The sequence below is a fragment of the Neovison vison genome, chromosome 1 (assembly GCF_020171115.1).
Source record: "Neovison vison isolate M4711 chromosome 1, ASM_NN_V1, whole genome shotgun sequence".
Classification (NCBI taxonomy): Eukaryota; Metazoa; Chordata; class Mammalia; order Carnivora; family Mustelidae; genus Neogale; species Neogale vison.
Window position 1 is genome coordinate 247,781,957 of NC_058091.1, and position 18,195 is coordinate 247,800,151.

Consider the following 18,195-nt stretch of genomic DNA (forward strand, 5'->3'; position numbering starts at 1 on the left):
CAGAATTATGTACTCTTAGAAACACCTTAACATCTAGTGATGGTTAAGTACTAACCATTTGTGTAGTGTTACAAAAGAATTCTTTTAGATGGCAAATTTATGAATCAGTTAAGCACAAAACACGTTTACCAACAGATTTAAATATTCTTAGTTTCTTTGCAGTAGGAAGTCAAAGGCACAAACCTATGTCCAGTAATCAATGCTTTGCCATTCTATTCCATTTGCAAAAGACCTAGATGTCCACAATTTAATTCCATTTGTCATCCAACCAAAACTTTAAAGTTTCAGGTTACCTAAGACTTTGAAAGCTATATTAACAATTACCCATGAAAACTTTGAAACAATTAACCATCAGTTTAGTCATCACTTCGTTAACAAATTTCAACAGAGATAATGAGCTTATTTGACCTTCAGTAAACCTTGACAGAATAAAAGTTTCACGTTTACCACTGATACATCTGTCTGAATTAAACCAACAAACTTAGTTTAAATGCTGAAATATGTTCCACCAGTATCTTCCCCATGGTCAATTTTCACCTGAGACACGTGGTGAAATCTGGAGTGGGTGATGCTAGGTCCTGTGGGTGCCCTTCTTGCTCCTCAACAATGGTGTCTGAGGAACTGAGGATGGTCTAGAAGCCAGTAATGCAGGCCGCACCCAAGGTGGTACAGAAACAGGAGAAAGGGGGATGGGGAGGCAGAAGAGACAAAGTGCTGCCAGAGGGCAGAGAAAGGGTTCCAAGTTCAGATGATCATCAGCTCCAGAGGAGCAGGCGCCATGTTTTCCCTCCAATAAGGGTGATAGACCATCCATATTGGGCCAGAGAAGACAGGGAATTTCCCCGAAACAAAGGAGGTTTGGCAGCTGCTTGGGAATATTTCTTAAAGTCTCCATCCTGAAGGACACCTGGGATCCTGCTAAATCAGGTATCTCCCCACACAAGCCACTTACAAGAAGCAGGAGCACTGTCTTCCTGCAGCTCAGCTTTAGGCCTCAAGTCAGAGAAGGACTGTGGTCCCTACACTTCGACAGGTTCATCCTTGTCAAAAGCTCATCTGCATTGTTGCTCCCCCTGGCCAGGGTCTCCCTGATTGACTTTGCTTCCTTACAGACTTTGGGCTCTTTTACTTGGATTACAAATGTCTTACTTTGGTCCTTCCTATTAGCACAGAATTGGACCCACGGGGGGGCAGAGTTTGGGCTAGCCAAGAATCGTTATATGGGAATTGGTTAGGGTATCTGGGAGTCCTGACCATAATTTTGTAAATGACCTGGACAGTGAGTAGGTCTTAGGGCCCCTCAGAGGGCCAGTTGACCCCAAAGGTGGCCCATTCCAATTCACATAATGTGCCTAATTTTCCAGATGTTTTGATCCCATAGTCTCCTAAGAATTAGCTTCTTAAAATTTTGAGCTTACAGTCTAAGACTGTAGGTTTTGAAGAGCCTCCACCCTGATAAGCAGGGAGGCTCCTTGGCCACTCTGTGTGTTCCCTCCCTGTGTTACCAGCATGAAGACAAACAAAGGGTGGGTGTCCAGAGGGACACCTGGGTGCCTCTTAGCCTTAGCGAGTCCATATGAACCCAGACTGGCACCCCAAAGGGGCTCACCTTATACCCTATGAGGTCACCATGGAAGCAAGTTAGGGCCACTCAGACTCTGTAGGCTTCTGGGGACCCTAAGGGTCCCATGGAGCCACAGAATCAGTCCGCCCAACAAGCCAGGTCAAACTGCACATTCACTCACGCATTCACACCAAAGTTATTACAGTTCTTCCCCTCCAGGAGGCCCTGTTCTGTGGAATTCCTTCTGGAAATACCTTCCTGTGCCCCCTTACAGGGGGTCCTGACCTGAAGGACCTCCCCCACTGGGAGGCACTACTGTGAGACCTCTAAGAGATCTCTGGGGGGGTGATCAGTCTCTCCATCCACCCTCGGGGTGGGCCTGACTGGGCCCTGGGGCCCCAGGTCTTACCAGAATCCAATGAAACCAGGACCTCACCTGCCAAGTGTCCTTTGAGTCTGGGTGGGAACAGAGGGGCGGGCCGGCCTGAGGCAACCAGGGGGGAGACTGCCACAAATCAGGCACGGCACGCCTTCTCCCTTACAATCCCTCATTACCTCAGTGCCCCACCACTGCCCCAAACCAGTGGCAACAATGGGCCAGTGTGGCTGGACTTCCCAGTCAGGGAACCAAATATTGCAGAAACTGGACTGGATCCTGGCAGAAGAACCAAGTGGCACTCAGAGAATTTGGAGGATCGGAGGTTTATTTAACACTGGTGGGCACAGATGAGGTTGTTCTACAAAGGTCTGAGCCCTGAGCACAAGCAGGGAGGGGGATTTATTCCCTACTACTTCTGCATACTTGGTACTTTCGGTGTGCTTAGGAAACGGGGTAGGAAAGAAGAACCCAGAAGGGCTTTGAGACAGGGACTAGAATTCCCTTGCTGGTTTGGTCAGCCATCTTAGAGTATAGTTTTTCCCTATCAATGGAAGCTCCAGAGTTATTCAGAGCCAAGAGGTGACACCTATCTACTGGGGGAAATGATTAAAAACTAATTATATCAATGCTGCCCATCCACCCGGTGAGATGAGGCTCCTAAGAAAACTTACATGCCTCAAATGATTCTATATTTATTCCCAACTGTCACGTCTCCTCTAGAAAATCTCAAGTCTTATTGGCTGAGGCATATCTGATCAGATCAGTTCCTGAATGACAGATGCCTGTGATGCTGCCTGTGTTTCTAGAGATGAGGAAGACATGACTCAGCAGCAAATGCTGGTCCTGAGGGTAGAAAATGCTGAGTGAAGTGTTCTACTTTTCCAAAATAAAACCTATTAAATGAGAGATTTCTATTTCTTTCTTTTTTAACCCCTCTCCTTCACAGTTACTAAATAACTAGGACTGATTTTGAATGTCATTTTATTGGTGTCTATTTTAAATGAAATTCTCATTTGACTTTAACAACTCATTTTAAAAAACAAAAACGAGTTAGTAATATTCAAATTCTCTTCACCCCCAACAGTAAATGGTTCTGCATTAAAAATGATGATCCCGGGGCGCCTGGGTGGCTCAGTGGGTTAAGCCGCTGCCTTCGGCTCAGGTCATGATCTCAGGGTCCTGGGATCGAGTCCCGCATCAAGCTCTCTGTTCAGCAGGGAGCCTGCTTCCCTTCTCTCTCTGCCTGCCTCTCTGCCTACTTGTGATCTCTCTCTGTCAAATAAATAAATAAAATCTTTAAAAAAAAAAATGATGATCCCAAGGAAGTGTAAACAAACAGCATCACTCTGTATTCAAAACAAGTTAACAGTGACCCAAAATTTCACGTGAAAAACGTTTTTTAAAGTTTATTTCCTAACTATTTAAACTGTTTTAATGTGAGTGCTTAAGCAATATCTCATTCAAATTGTGGTGATTTAGGGCCCAAGCCCAAATTTTCTAATAGTCTAAGGGCCTGGGGCTTTAGACAGAACTTACAGAGCATGTCAACCCTTTGGTGTAGACATAGAAAAGGAAAATAAAAAGAGTTGGAATTTCAGAGGTTGTTGGGATCACGAGAAGAGATTTACAAAACAAGGAAGACAAAGCTTAGAAGGGGCTGTTGAAAGCTTTAAAAACTGGGAGAGCCTAAATTATAAATAATTCAACTATATTTAGATGGTACCATGATATTTACTCATAATTTAGCAAAAAATCAGTGTAGAAACTTTATTTGTAAAGTCAGAATGCCATGCAATAAAGTAAAGGAATTCTTTCAGGAGGAATAAGTGAGAGAATCTTATGAACCAAGGTTCATGAAAAGAACACATCTTTTTTATATACTTTTTATATAATTAGTGGTAGTGATGAAAAGGTAATCCATGGCAAATAGTGGGAAAGATCCTGTATGGATGCTTCCCACAAAGTGAAGTCCCCATATCAGTGAAGAGTGCTGGAGTGCTCTGAAATTGATGATATGACTGGAAGAGGGGTGCTAACTCAGACACAAGTAATCACGAAATGTGGGAAATAGCATCTGCAGTGCTCAACTCACAAATGTGAGCAGAGATGACTTCCCCCATGGTTCTATGAGAGAAAGCTTTTTTCCCCTTAAGATTATGGCAAATATTTCTAAATAGAGATCTATGAAATTGATATTTTTAAAGTCTTGGGTTCAGGTAGCCAGTACTCACCATTAGCTCCTAACACACAGTTGCACACACGCATGATGGATCTGCTTGCACTAGCATGACTACCTTTTTTTAAAAACTTGCTTGGAGTTCTTAATTTCTACAGGGTTTGGATTTGTGTGTGTGGATATATGTGTGTACATATATATGTATATACACACATACATATATATCTGCATATGCATCAGGGACCTGTGATTAAATTTCCTAATTCTGGATTGAAAATTCACACACTCAATAGTGTACACCAGCTCAGAAAATTCATTTGTACCTCTTCACTAAAGGACATGAACAATGAAGATGGCTAAAGAGAAAAGGTGTTGGGGCGCCTGGGTGGCTCAGTGGGTTAAGCCTCTGCCTTCAGCTCAGGTCATGATCTCAGGGTCCTGAGATCAAGCCCTGCATTGGAATCTCTGCTAAGAAGGGAGCCTGCTTCCCCTCTTTCTCTGCCTGCGTCTCTGCCTACTTGTGATCTCACTCTCTTTTAAATAAATAAATTTTAAAAAGAGACAGAGAGAAAATGTATTACTAGAACTAAGTGATAATTGGAACCTTTATTTTTATGAATTTTCTTCTTTCCTCCTTGTCCTAGTAGACCTCTAGACTTTATTTGGAAAAGACAGGGTACTCTGTCTGTTTAAAAGATACAAAAATTTTGTCTTAAGGGTGATTAGTGTGACACCTGACATATACACTAAACTACAGAAATCCTACAGATCAGTGCTGGTTCAGTGTACTGTAGGGGTCAGGCCTTTGGTACACACATATGAATATAACATACATACAACACAAATACATACACACATGTACACACCTCTTGGTGGTCCAAAGTGGCCTTAGGTTAAAATGCATGGACATGAGCTCCAAATCTGTTTCACACATGATGCCACAAGAATGTTTTTCACTTTTCTAGGGTGCTGAGTTAAATCATGCCAGAAAGGGAAAGAAAATACAAGCAATAGTCAGCAGACTGCCCACCTGGGAAAAAATGATTTGGGGCTGCTCGATAAACCTGATGTAGATATAGTGAACACATTCATCATTTTTTAAAAACTTTTTTTGAACCAATTAGTAGCCCAAAAGGCAACTCACAGAATTAGGATCTTTTCTTCTATACTTTAGGAACGTCTGATGTGCAAAATAAATTGATATTTTTTTAAAGAGTAAAAATTTTACTATGTATTTTTTCTTCTCATAAATTAGTATTTTTAAAAAACATTTTTGGCACTCATCTGGAAAGAATTTCTACTCATTGGACAAAATATTTTTAGCATAGTAACTTTGAAATTGTGTCTGTGAGCAGCAAAAGAGTTATATAAAATATTCCATGTCAACTATACAGTGAGTTTATCAAATCTATTACCAAAAATAACGAAGGAGCATAAAATATGGTTAAAGAAGAATCAGTATTCTGAACTCTCTTGCCTCAAATCATCTTTAGTCCCCTGCAGACATTTTTTTTTTTTTTAAAGATTTTATTTATTTATTTGAGAGAGAAACAGTGAGAGAGAGCATGAGCGAGGAGAAGGTCAGAGAGCGAAACAGACTCCCCATGGAGCTGGGAGCCTGATGTGGGACTCGATCCCGGGACTCCAGGATCACGCCCTGAGCCGAAGGCAGTCGTCCAACCAACTGCGCCACCCAGGCGTCCCCCCTGCAGACATTTTTAATCACCAAAAGCCATTAGAAATTGTTGGCTGAAATCTCCGAGCAATAAAGTCAGAAATAAATGGCTAAAGGTCTAGCTTGTATTATCATCACGGCATGTGCAACCATTCATCACACCTATGTGGGAATCCAATAGTTCATCTTCTTTTGATGGCATCTATAAATATAAAGATGTTAATAGATGCTTAGGGAGCATGTTTATGAAGTAATATAAACTGTTTGTAAAAACATCCCAAATACATTACTTCAGCTGCATTTTTTTTCCCTCCAGAGTGACTTTATCCCACTAAGATACTCATGCCTCCAGGTTCATTTATCTTTATTTATTTATTTTTAAATTTAAATTTAATTAACATATAGTGTATTATTAGTTTCAGAGGTAGAGTTTAGTGAGTCATTGGTTGCATATAACAATGAGTGCTCATTACAGCATGTGCCCTCCTTAATGCCCATCACCCAGTTACCCCATCCTGCCACTCACCTTCCCACCAGCAACCCTGTTTATGTCCTACAGTTAAGAGTTTCTTAGGGTTTGTCTCCCTCTCTGATTTCATCTTATTTTATTTTTCCCTCCCTTCCCCGAAGATCTTTTGTTTTCTCTTTTTTTTTCTTTTTGGAAAAATGCAAAAACATTTATTTTCTATATCTGACAACAACACAGCTAAGTAATCCAAGTCTACTGCAGCATTGTAAAAATCATCCCTTGACCACAGTGTAAGATTTAAATGCATCTGCACAAGGGTGCACACTATATAAAAGGAATAGGTTGCTGCTGCCCTGCCAAGCACTTCCGGTCGCTACCCAGGTCGGAATGCAATACTGGTGGTCCCAATGGTCCTACCAAAATAAACTGTGTTTAAAAAATAAAGCACTTAAAAGACAAGTCAAAATGCCTCAGAAACCATATCTCCAACTCAAACTTCATCTATTTAAATGTATTATTTGCCTACTTTTTTTTTCACTCATTACAACTGAGCAATAAATCTTCCAACTGAAGTATCTTCCTTGCCCAATTAATACAAAGGAAAAAACTGAAATGATTAATGAAGAAAAATGTAGGGACTAACACACCCTTTTAATATGCTTTTAAATATTTTTAAGGTTTAAAAAGTGTTTAAAGTTTGTAGTTCCTAGTAGGAAAACATTATCTGGATGAATACCCTAATGGCAAACCATTGTAGAATGTTTCAGTTGCATGGGGAGCAGAGGGGTTTCTCTTCACAGCACCCCCGCTTTCTTCTTGAGAAGGTCATAGGCACACTGGTTTGTATTACTGCAACATCCATTAGGTGGTCAAAGTTGCTTTTCCTTCAGCAAGGGCTTTATTTGTCAGAAGGGCATTATGTTTGACCTCCAAATTTGGCTAACAATTTACTGAGGAGATTCATAACCTTTGGGTTGCTCTGATATTTTGACATATTCGCTGGGTTCTGGGCCACTACTTGGAAGGGCACCATAACTTCTGGATCCTGCATGGCTGCAAGAACTTAAGGATCACTAAGAACTTCTTTGAGCCCAGGCATTCCTGCCATTCCTGGCATCCCCCCTGCCATTCAAGGCATTCCTCCAGGAAAATTACCAGGCATTTCCCCAGGAAAGCCACCTGGGAAAGAGCCATACTGAGCTCCTGATTGTCCTCTGGCTTCTTCCTCCCGTTGGGCTCTCATGTTCTCCCAAGGCTTCTTAACACTTTCTATTCTTTCTTTGATCTCTCGCTCTTTACATTTTCACTCATACTTTCTCTGGTGTTCAGCAATTTTCTGGGCCCTTAGTTAAACTTCTTTCAGCATTGCACTAGCATCTTCAACATAATCCAGTTTACAAGCAAGGGCAAGATCATGTGCTGCTTCTTCCCAATGGCCCAGAAGTCTATGTGCTTTCCCTCGTCACTTGCAAGGCTAAGCTGAATCGGGATTTATTTCAATAGCTCTATCACAGTCTCCAATGGCAGCATTTAGACACTGGCTCTCTTGGCATACAGAATGGCCAAGCAAGAATTTAGTTTGATGGCATCTGTGGACAAGTCAATGACTTTCTGTAGTTCACCATCATTTATTTAGGGAATCAATGGCAGCCACTTTTTTTTTTTAAAGATTTTATTTATTTATTTGACAGATCACAAGTAGGCAGAGAGGCAGGCAGAGAGAGAGAGGAGGAAGCAGGCTCCCTGCTGAGCAGAGAGCCCGACGCAGGACTCGATCCCAGGACCCTGAGATCATGACCTGAGCCGAAGGCAGCGGCTTAACCCACTGAGCCACCCAGGCGCCCAGCAGCCACTTTTTAATCATTTGCCTGATCCATTATTTCCTTAGTTATCTCTACATTTTCATCTCCCATTTCTTGAGGGGCATCAGTATCTGGTTCAATCACACCTTCACTGTCCATTTCTAGATCACTTTCCTCACTTGATGGTTCATCTGTCTTTATGTTTTCCTCTGCCGTCTAACTATCTGGTTTTTCTTCCTTGATACTGTCTTCAGATTTAGTTTTATGAGTGGCAGGTGGTATTTTACCCCCCATGCTCTCCACCCACTCCCGCAGGAAATGCATTTCCTTGGTGTGCAGAATGCTCGGATCCTGCTTACACATTTTCACAAAGGCCCAAAGCTTGCTTACTTTGCGGGTGTCCATGGTCCAGAGGCAGTGGCAGGCGGAAGGCATGGCTGAGGTTGCGACCCAATTCCAGGTGCAGGTACTAGCTCAGCATGACCGTGTGGAAGGTGCGATCCTCTGTTGTTTCTTAAATTCCACATATGAGTGAAACCATATGATAACTCTTTCTCTGATTGATTTATTTGGTCCAGCATAATACCCTCCAGTTCCATCCATGGTGATGTAAATAAAATTTTATACTTTTTGATGGCTGAGTTATAGTCCATTGTGTGTGCTATACACACATATGTATATATGTATATACATATATAACATGTCTTATTTATCTATTTATCTGTTGATGGACATCTGGACTCTTTTCATAGTTTGGTTATTGTGGACATTGCTGCTACAAACATTGGGGTAAAGGTGCCCCACTGGATCACAACATTTGTATCCTTTGGGAAAATACCTAGTAAGTAGTGCAATTGCTGGGTCATAGTGTAGCTCTATTTTTAACTTATTGAGGAACCCCCACAATGTTTTCCAGTATAGGAAATGTATAGGCCTGCATTTCCACCAACAATATAAGAGGGTTCCCCTTTCTCTGTATCCTCACAAACCTGCTGTTTCCTGACTTATTAATTTAAGCTACTCATTGTGGTTTTGACTTTTATTTCCCTGATGCCAGTGATGTGGAGCATTTTTTAATGTGTCTGTTGGCCATTTGGATGTTTTCTTTGGAGAAATGTCTGTTCATATCCTCTGACCATTTCTTGACTGGATTATTTGTTTTTTGGGTGTTGAATCTGATAAGTTCTTTATAGATTTTTGAAAGTAGCCATTTATCTGATAAGACATTTACAAATAATCTTCTCCTGTTCTGTAGGTTGTCTTTTGGTTTTGTCAACTATTTCCTTTCCTGTGCAAAATATTTTTATCTATGTTTTTGTTTCCCTTGCTTTGAAAAGTGTCTAGCAAGAACTGCTGTGGCAGAGGTCAAAGAAGTTGCTGCTTGTGTTCTCCTCTAGGATTTTCCTGTCTCACATTTAAGTCTTTCATCCATTTTGAGTCTATTTTTGTTACACTGTAAAAGAAATTGTCCAGTGTCATTCTTCTGCATGTGGCTGTCCAATTTTTCCAACACCATTTGTTGAAGAGACTGTCTTTTTTCTATTGGATATTCTTTCCTGATTTGTTGAGATTAGCTACCATGGAGTTGAGGGTCAAACTCCAGGTTCTCCATTCTGTTACACTGACCTATGTGTCTATTTTTGTGCCAGCACCATACTGTCTTGATGATTATAGCTTTGTAATATAGCTTGAAGTCTGGAATTATGATGCCACCAGCTTTGGTTTTGTTTTTCAACATTCATTTGGGTATTTGGGTTCTTTTCTTGTTTCATACAACTCTAGGATTGTTTATTCCAGCTCTGTGAAAAATGCTGATGGTATTGCAATGGATGTGTAGATTGCTCTGGGTGGCAAAGACGGTTTCAGAGTATTTGTTATTCCAATCCATGAGTGTGGAACATTTTTCCATTTTGTTGTGTCTTCCTCAATTTCTTTCATGAGCATTCTATAGTTTTCTGAGTACAGTTCCTTTACCTCTTTGGTTAGGTTTATTCTTTCTTCCATCTAATTGTGTATAAAAATGCAACTGACTTCTGTGCACTGTTTTTTACATCCTGTCACTTTGCTGAATTCCTGTGTGAGTTCTAGTAGTTTTTGGGTAGAGTCATTTTGGTTTTCCACATAGGGTATCATGCCATCTGTGAAGAGTGAAAATTTACTTCTTTATCAATTTAGATGTCTTTTATTTCTTTTTATTGTCTTACTGCTGAGCCTGGAACTGCTAGTACTATATTAAACAAGAGTGGTGAGAGTGGACATCCCTGTCATGTTCCTAACCTCAAGGGAAAAGCTCTGTTTTTAACTGTTGAGAATGATATTCTCTGTGGGCTTTTCATAGATGGCTTTTATGATATTGAGATATGCTCCCTCTATCCCTATACTGTGAGACTTTTACTCAAGAAAGGATGCTTTATTTTGTCAAGTGCCTTTTCTACATCTGTTGAGAGGATCATATGGTTATTCCTTTTTTTTTTAAATTAATGTGGTGTATCATGCTGATTGATTTGCATACTTTGAACCACCTTTGCAGCCCAGGAATAAACATGGTGAATAATCTTTTTTTTTTTTTAAGATTTTTATTTATTTATTTGATAGACAGAGATCACAAGTAGGCAGAAGGCAGGCGGGGGGGCGGGGGGAAGCTGGTTCCCCGCTGAGCAGAGAGCCCGAAGTGGGGCTCGATCCCAGGACCCTGAGATTATGACCTGAGCCGAAGGCAGAGGCTTTAAACCACTGAGCCACCCAGGTGCCCTGGTGAATAATCTTTTTAATGTCCTGTTGGATCCTATTGGCTAGTATCTTGGTGAGAATTTTTGCATTCATATTCATTAGGGATATTGATCTGTAATTCTCCTTTTTGGTGGGGTTTTTGTTTGGTTTTGGGATCAAAGTAATGCTGGCCTCAAAGAATGAGTTTGGAAGTTTTCTCCAGGTTCATTTATATTCACAAGCACAAATGGCTGTGAAGCCAGGCTACAAAAGTTGTCACCAGGTTGTTCTCTTCAGGTTACCTAAACAATTGTGTTAGAATCTTGTTACAGGGGTTCATCTCTGAGGTCCAGAAAACTTCTTGTACCTGAGCTCATTAACATTTATGTTGAGATCTAGGAAAAAACTCCATATTAAGAATTTCTGTCAAACCATAAGAGATTCTTAATCTCAGGAAACAAACTGAGGGTTGCTGGGGGGTGGGGAGAGAGGCATAGGGTGGCTGGGTTATGGACACTGGGGAGGCTATGTGCTGTGGTGAGTGCTATGAATTGTGTAACACTGATGATTCACAGACCTGTATCCCTGAAGCAAGTAATACACTATATGTTAATAAAAAGAATTTTAAAAAATAATGATGATATAAGGAAAAAAAAAGAATTTCTGTCAGAATCAAAGTATAAGTTACTTGACACATTGTTGGACAAGATGAACTCCCATATTACAAATAATGTATTGCCTAGATCTCATCCCAAATTTAAAGTTGGTCTTTTAATAAGTGTTTAAGTGTACTTTTGCAAATATCTACCACTTAGTCTGGTCAAAACTTTTTAGGAAAAACAATGAAATCTTGACATGGAATTTTCTCTCAAATAAGGATTTTCGCAAGCTGATTAAATGTTGACAAATTTCTGTGAACTCATATTGGCAAATGATACATCAGCTAATGTGAAGAATTACGAAGATTTACTGACTTCGGAAATGAATCCTGAAAAAGACATGCCTGATAAAATTTTAGAACTGAAATGCCCTGAGAGTCCACTGGACCCAACTTCTTTTTATGCAGACAATGAAACTGGCGACATAAGCACACCACTGGGCAGAATTCAGGTTACTCGACCTTCGATGTAACACATCACCTCAACATACACTGACTCTAGGAAAGGAAACAAGTGGTATCTGAATCCAAAAACTGATGGGCATTTGTTTTTTAACAGGGAGCCTGGACCAACAGCCATTACCATCACCTGGGAATTTGTGAGAAATGTACATTCACAGGCCACTCCTCAGAGCTACTAAATCAGATACTCTGTGGTTGGGGCCCACTGAATTGTGTTTTCATATGCGCACCAGATGATTCTGATGTACCCTGAAATGTGAGAACCATTTTGACAGGAGATTGTTAGTTCAAGAAAGGATATTTAGGGATGCCTGTGTGGCTCAGTTGGTTGAGCGGCTGCCTTCGGCTCAGGTCATGATCCCAGCGTCCTGGGATCGAGTCCCACATCGGGCTCCTTGCTCGGCAGGGAGCCTGCTTCTCCCTCTGCCTCTGCCTGCCATTCTGTCTACCTGTGCTCGCTCTCTATCCCTCTCTTTCTGACAAATAAATAAAATCTTTAAAAAAAAAAAAAAAGAAAGGATATTTAAATTTTTCCTATTCACATTTACAAAGCATTAAAAATAAAACAAATGACAGAAACTGAAATGGTATTCTGATTAAAGATTTATAATTATGTTGACAAGATTTTTTTATTTATTAATTTCTTTTCAGCGTAACAGAATTCATTGTTTATACACCACACCCAGTGCTCCATGCCATATGTGCCCTCCATATTACCCACCACCTGGCTCCCCCACCTCCCACCCCCTGCCCCTTCAAAACCCTCAGATTGTTTTTCAGAGTCTATAGTCTCTCATGGTTCATCTCCCCTTCCAATTTCCCTCAACTCCCTTCTCCTCTCGATCTCCCTATGTTGACAAGATTTTTTAAAATAAAAAGCTAAAGAAGAATAATGCTTGAGATATGCTCATTTAATTCAAAATTCTTTGCTAAAATAAATAGGTGAAGAAAATTAAGAGCTAAGAACTTCCAGTTATAAAATAAATAAGTCAGGAGGATGAAAAGTAGAGCATGGGGAATACAGTCAACAATACTGTAATAATGCTGTCTGGTGACAGATGGTGACTATACTCATCTTGCTGAGCACTAAGTAATATTTGGAATTAATGAAGCAGAATGTTGTACACCTGAAATTAATATAACAGTGTAGGTCAACAATATTTCAATAAAAGTAAATAAATAAAAATAACACTATAGGGGCACCTGGGTGGCTCAGTGGGTTAAAGCCTCTGCCTTCGGCTCGGGTCATGACCTAAGGGTCCTGGGATCGAGCCCCACATCGGGCTCTCTGCTCAGTGGGGAGCCTGCTTCCCTTCCTCTCTCTCTCTGCCTGCCTCTCTGCCTACTTGTGATCTCTGTCAAATAAATAAAATCTTTAAAAAAAATAACACTATAAAGGAAACATTAAAATACAACACAGTTCTATAGTAAAACATCAATCTTCAAAAAAATGCTTATTTTCTAATTAAGATGCACTCCTCAACTGAATGCTATGCTTTATTACACTAATGCTGTATTGCCTTGGTATTTTTTGTTCTACCAAGTAGTCAATGTTATGCCATGTTCTATCTTTACCAGCCAGCCAAAGGCGCAATTACCAACCACATGTCATTTTCTGTTTTTGTCAATTGCAAGTACACATTAAAACTCCAGATGTCTAAAATACTGAGTAAACTTATACTTCAACTTATTCATTATATTAAAGGACGGAATATATAAAAAAATCTCTTACAGTGCAAAAATTTCTAAGGTTCATCCATATTGTGCATATGGATCTAGCCAGTTCATTTTTGCTGTTGCATAATATTCCACTGTGTGAACACTGTCATTTACTTATCAAATTAGACTGATAGGCATTTGAGTTATTCCTGGATTTTTGCTCTTACAGTGTTGCTGTGAACATTTTTCTCCAAGTCTCCTGGAAGGTATCTATCTCCCAATGCAGGGCTCAATCTCATGACCCTGAGATCATGACTTGAGCTGAAAGCAAGAGTCAGATGCTCAACCGTTTGAGCCACCCAGGCATTCTGCACTCCTTTTTATTTATTCACATGTGTTTCTTTTGTAAAATGGTTTCCAAGTATTTTACCCATTTTAAAATAACATTTTGAGTGGAATTCTATGGTCTTTTTATACCCCCCCCAAACATGGTTTTTACTCATTTTCTCACTAGCACTGACCAATCACACTTAAAAACTTCCTTTGGATTAAAGCAAACTTTTAATTCTTAAAGAACCAAATACTGTAAATTCCCACTTAGAATTTTTTATGATTTTCTTTTGTTAAAATTTCTGTTCTACAATGGAATGTTTTTGTTTCACTCACTGCACAAGCTTTTGCTATATATTCATATACACCTGTTACTAATAAAGCAATAGTAGAAAATGACCTTAATTTTGTGTGAATTTAGTGTTCTTGGGCTTTGATTCCTTCATATGTAAAATGGCAGTCAGTAAAGAAGTAACATCTTGTAACAGCCTTAGCACATTAAAGGCACAGTAAAAGATGTTATTTTAACATGGATGAAACTAAATTTCCAATAGGGCAACACCCATATCAATATATTTACCACATAACATTAAGAAGCTATTCACTTTCAACTCCCCATCTACCAAGAGACAATGAAAGCCAGCCTGTTAGGGTGCCCAGGACCAGTGAAGTTATGAAATGGAAATCAACTAAGTTCTATCTAGCTGAACTCTCATTTGACAGATTAAAAAACAGAGGTCCAAGAAGTTTTTGAATCTTGCCCAAAGATGGACAGCTAATTTGGAGCTGAGTCAAGTCTAGGAGCAGGGTTCTTCTAACCAATACAAGTATCTCCATCTATGTGGCTCATCTCAGTTTAACAGAGCACCTTAGCTCCATGACTATGTTTATTGTATTATATCACAGCTTACAGAGATGGCCTTTGTTGTCCTTCTTGTCTTTGGGAGAGAGTCTGGGGAGATATTTTTTTCTCAAACTCCAGTGTTTTGGCATCTGATTCTACAATGAACATTAAACAAAAATTTTAAAAGTATCCATACATATACATAAATATATGTGTACATATGTGTTTACAAAAATACATATATACAGAAGAAGCCTTAACATGTCTCCTGGGGTCATCTATTGCTGGCCACATCTCAGCAGTCATGAAGAACAAATGGGGGATGGATTTCAGTTTGAGAACTGCAGATTGCTTTTGATGCTCTGATAATAAAAGGCTCAGAAGTGTTTATGCTCTCAAAAAGTCATAATACCATTCATTAGATACCTTTTAATGAGTTTCATTTTGAGAAATATGATGAGGTTGGTCATCTAGCCTTCATGTAATTTTTCTAGTGAGGCATCTGAAGAATGAAAAATTAAGCCAACTCATTTTTTCTTCCAAAATTTTCCTTCTTAATATTTTTGTTTTAAGGTTATTTTGTTAAAATATGGGTTTTCAAACATTATAAAAGATGAGAGAATTTATGAGGGATAAAAAGCGACAATAAATCCAAAACAATTCATAGATATATATAAAAAAAAAAACAGAGCTTGAGGGTGAGGAGGAAGGTATCATGTTTCCCCACCTATAGAGCTGTTATGTATAAGATAACCATCCTCAAAAGCAAGAATGGAAAACAAAAGCAAAAACACAGCTGAAAAATGAAGATTCAGTCTGGGCTTTTTAGCTCTTTATGTCTTTAAAAATGGGAATCAAGTACGCTTTTCCAAAAAAGGCAAAGGAAGAGAAATCCAATTTGGACTTATAGTCAGCTATGTGAACAGCAGTTCATGGAGGGGTACACTGTTATGGGAATACACTCAGTTTTTACCATTCCCATCATAATGCTTGTACCCACTGGATGGAGGGAGATAACTAAACTTGTTCATTTGAGATCTGCTTGATCCTGTAGACTCCTGTATCTCTACCTAGTGTAGTTACTAAAATGCCAAATGAAACATTTTAGTGCTTAAATGCATAATGTTGTTTGCAAAGTCATCAAAAAACAAAAACAAAAATTAAAAAAAAATTCTTAGTATGTTTAGCATCTCCTCTGCTGGTCTTCATAGGTCTCCTCTAAAAAGCCTTGGTTACCCCAAATTCCCATTTTCCTCAAATTTATCAAATGAACATGCTTCTCGGTATTAGGATCTAGTTGAGATAGTGAAGGTCAAACAGGCTTGGTCCAGGATGCTGGCCACAGCAAATGCAGAGCCAGGCATATTCCAGTGGCTGGGGAATCCTTGTTCAGATTTGGGCCAGGCTTGAGGGCATTGTCCAGAGCAGGAGGCTTGAGGGTCCTGCACCCTGAGTGTCCTCAATACTCATTTTTGATACTAACCCTTTATTTGTTAAATGTGTCTTATTATGGTATCAATTTTGTTTTTACATGTCTTTTATGGTATTTCTGCATAACCTTAATATAATTATTAAATTGATCAAAATTTTCTTAGAATTGCATTTTTTAGTGTGTTGCTTAAATTATTATTTCCTACCTCAAAGTCAGAAAAAAAATCTTCAATGGTATATTCTAACAAAAGTTTAAGTTTTATTTTCTATTTTTAGTTTCATGCTCCATCTGGATTTGATTTTGTACATGATGTGAGGTTCAGATCTAATATCCTCTTTTTCTAAGTAGAAATCCCTTTTCCCAAGCTTACTTTATTGATTACTTCCTCCATTTTCCACATATTAGTCAAGCCAACATTGTCAAATGTCAAACATACTGTACCTGCCTGAGTCCTGATATGGAGTAGAACAAGTTCTTTCTCCTCTTGTCTCATTTTCTTGTTCTTTTTGTACCTCCTACTCTTCTTCCTCTATCAGAAATGTCTATTACTAAATCTTTTAATCTTCCCTATAATAATTAGAAATGTCTTCCCAAGGTCCAAGAAAAAGAAAAGTTCACAAGTACTTTTACAAGTACTGTGATGCTTTAGATCAAATTAGAAAAAACTGGTATCTTCAGAAGTCTTCCACCCATGAACAAGATATATCTTATTTACTATTTTTTTAAATTTATTTCTGGAAAATTTCATAATTTTATGCACATAAATCTTAGGCACAGTTGTTAGATTTAATTTTGGGTATGCTGTGACTTTCTGTGGCCTTTATAAATGATGCTTTTAAAACTTCTACTTTTGAGCTGCTGATTTATAGAGATGTAATATTCAAATTGCTAAAATATATTACTCTTCTATATATTATTTTTGTTTTTTGCTTTCTAAGTTTATAATTCCAGTTGGTTAATATACAATCATGTTAGTTCAGGTGTACAATATACTGATCCAACAGTTCCATACATCATCCAATGCTCATCACAAGTGCACTCCTTAATCCCCATCACCTATTTCATCCATCCCCCTAACCAATACCCTTCTGATTACCACCAGAAGGGTGGTTAAGAATTATAGTTAAGAATAGTTAAGAATTATAGTTAAGAATTCTGCTTCTTGATTTGTGTCTTTTATTTCCTTTGCTTGGTTTCTTAAATTCCACTTAAGTGAAATCATATGGTATTTGTCATTCTCTGACTGACTTATTTCACTTAGCATTATACTGTCTAGCTCCATTCTTGCTGTTGCAAATAGCAAGATTTTTCTTGTTTATGGCTGAGTAATATTCCATTGTATATATACACCACATCTTCTTTATCCATTCATTTATCTATATGGGCTGCTTCCATATCTTGGCTACTGTAAATAATGCTGGTATAAACACAGGGATGCATGTATCCATTTGAATTAGTGTTGAATTAGTGTATTTTTGCATTCTCTGGGTAAATATCTAGTAGTACAATAGTTGGATCATAGGGTATTTCTACTTTTAACTTTGTGAAGAACTTCCATACAGTTTTCCATGGTGGCTATACCAATTTGCATTCCCACCAATAGTGCGCAAGGGTACTGTTCTCTCTGCATCCTCACCAACACCTGTTGTTTCTTGTATTATTGATTTTAGCCATACTGACAGGTGTGAGGAGACAGCTCATTGCAGTTCGTATTTCCCTGAGGACAGTGCTGATGAACATCTTTTCAAGTGTTTGTTGGCCATATGGATGTCTTCTTTGGAGAAGTAACTGTACATGTCTTCCAATCACCTTTTAATTGGATTATTCATTTTTTGGGCATTAAGTTTTTAAAGTTCTTTACATACATTGGAAACTAATTCTTTATCAGGTATGTTATTTGCAAATATCTTCTCCTACTCCAGAGGTTGCCTTTTAGCTTTGTTGTTTGTTTCCTTCACTGTGTAGATGGTTTTAATTTTGATGTAGTCCCAAAAGTTTATTTTTGCTTTTGTTCCCAATGCCTCAAGAGGCATATC

The 18,195-nt window shown here is 38.9% G+C and overlaps 1 pseudogene; it reads right to left on the bottom strand.

Annotated features, from left to right (window-relative positions):
• Nucleotides 1-7,179: 7,179 nt before the first annotated feature.
• Nucleotides 7,180-8,470, bottom strand: LOC122901709 (annotated as a pseudogene).
• Nucleotides 8,471-18,195: the final 9,725 nt, after the last annotated feature.